Source organism: Helianthus annuus, chromosome 2, assembly GCF_002127325.2.
Source record: "Helianthus annuus cultivar XRQ/B chromosome 2, HanXRQr2.0-SUNRISE, whole genome shotgun sequence".
In the NCBI taxonomy this organism is placed as follows: Eukaryota; Viridiplantae; Streptophyta; class Magnoliopsida; order Asterales; family Asteraceae; genus Helianthus; species Helianthus annuus.
In genome coordinates this window covers 66,801,966-66,804,557 of record NC_035434.2, presented here as the reverse complement: position 1 = coordinate 66,804,557, position 2,592 = coordinate 66,801,966, and positions in this window count along the sequence as shown.

The window sequence follows — 2,592 nt, the reverse complement described above, 5'->3', positions numbered from 1 at the left end:
AGATGCTAACTCCGTAAGTGGTTACATTTCCTTCCATTAAGCTTCTCGATCTGACGTGAGTGCACACGGATCGCTGTTTAGATCTATGGCTGGGGGTTTGCCACGTGGAAAGTGATCAAGTGGAGGTTTCTCTCCAATTTCATGCCATCATCATGATTTCAGGGATGCCTGAGGTGATGACACGTGTCCAGACGATTGTAACCGTTTAGTGGTGCACGATCGGGTCCTTCTAGAAGGTTATTGCCATAATCCTGTGTGACTCTTTATCGTGTGGCACCAGTTGGGTAAATAATATCCAAGTCTGGACATCATTAGGCGGAAGTGTTTAACTTAGGATTTTGATCCTTTGTTTATGGAAGAAATCGCAAGGATTTATGATTTCCTTTTGGCGCGCAAGTGTTGTCTGTTATCTGCCTCTTAAGCCTTTTTTGTAGGACCAGCGCGCGGCCACGCAAGGTCAAAAAGGGCTGAAAGACAAGGTTGTGGTATGGTCCTAAGTACTGGTTACAAGGTTTTTGGTACCTTACCCCTTCAAGTCCCCCCAGTCTAGTGTTGCTCTTATGCAAGTAAGTGGAGCACTGGACTTATGAGAGGGAAAATGCTTTTTGGCGCGAAAGTAGGGAATCTTCTATGAGAAGATTTACTTTGCTTATTAAAACCTTTAGGGGAAGTTGTGATTTTCCCCTTTGTTGATTTGACCCTTTTGTAATCATGACCTGACGCTTGGTGACGCCAATTAATAAAAAATTAGTATTTGCGATACTTTTTCTTCTTACCTTGGGATACGTATGGACGCTTGTCAGGCCTCATTTATGGGGATATGACCCTAGGTCCTATAGCGCCGTACAAAAGGGACGTTTCTGTCAGTTAATCATGGTGATTAAGCTTTTCCTTTTCCCGGAGTTTGGTTCCTCTATATATACATTTAAGGACTTTTATCTTCTTCCTTAATTTGGAAAATATGAAGGCGAAAAGTTCCGTTCGTACCCAGCGACTTTTAGATATCTTAAGGATCTATGTCACACCCCCAAAATCCACACGCGGAGTACCACCGCTTGGAGGCGTGACATGACCAGGATCAAGCCATCAATCATATTGAACATAGCATAATAGTTAAAGTAATTCATAAAACCCAATTCAATACGATTGATGTTCAAACCAAACTTTGTTTAAGTAGCGGAAGCATGTAAGTAAAAACCCAACAGAAGTAATAATGTATGAAATGTCATAAGTGTTTAGCAAGCATTCACGATCCATGCCCACAACGACCTGCTCCTCCTTGTGCAAACTCCTTAAATACCTAGGGTCCTGCAAGGCATGCAGCAGAGAGTCAACAACTAGTTGAGCGAGTTCACAGTGTACAGTTCAGTATTTGTAATAGTATGAGTAGCATTATGTTCGTTCGTTAGGTCATGTCTCGTATTAGTTTCCATCGCGGCCTCCCAGGCAGGTATGCGAAGATATTAGAGGATGTTTTTCCCAAGTATTCTAGACTAGGTTTATTTGTATCGCGGCCTCCCAGGCAGGTGTGCGAAGGTTAGTAAAATTTAGTTCGCGGCCTTCCTATGGCAGGTGTGCGAAGTCAGTCATATTATCGCGGCCAACCCTTGGCAGGTGTGCGAAGATCAGTTCAATAAGTGTTACTAGTCTAGTCGTATCTTATCGCTAGGTTCTACCATCTGAGTATACACAATAATTCATCAAATCCCATTCCCACCCGGGAACCCTATGCCTTGGCTGTGTGAACTCACCTTGGTTTGCTCGGCAGATACACAGAAAGTCGGTTAAACTATATAGCGATCAACCACGTCCTAGCATGGTTATTATACAAGTCAGGTTCTTATTCAAGTATAGCACGTATGTTCTACACATATTGTTCACAAATATAATCATGGCAATTCACGTATGAGCATTAGCAGGAACAGTTACGTAAATAACGAAGTCCAAGTATCCGGCCCAATCAACTGGGCTCGTAACAGTGAAAGTCCAATAGTGTGCAAGTGTTCACGGTCACGAGTCGAGACTAACGATCTCGAGTCGAGACTAGTCGGTCTCGAGGTGTACTGGTTTCGGGGTCTCGAGTCGCAACAAGGAGGTCTCGAGTTGTCATGGTCTGGTCGAGACTACACGGTCTCGAGTCGCAACCGGACCCGCAACCGTGGTCTCGGTTTGTGCTGTTCTGTGCCGGTAATGTGGTCTCGAGTCGAGACTAAGGGTTCTCGACTCGCAAATCCGTGTCGAGACAAAGTGTAACAGATTTCCTTACTTAATCAGTAACAATCATTCCGTAATTTCAGCTAACAACTTAGCAGTTTCGAAAATCAGATCAAATCGATAATCATTCCATATTCAAACACATTCATAACATCTTCATCACCCACAAGAGCAGTAACCATCGAAATCATCATTCACACATAAACCGAATTATTTAATTATCATGCAACCTAAATCTTAATTGCAAAACACAATCATCACAGTCGGTTAACAAGCATATATTCGGACCAATTATCATATTGCCAATCATACATACAGCCGATTTCATATATATTCATAATCAATATGCACATGAGCCGATTAGCAAGAACACAATCA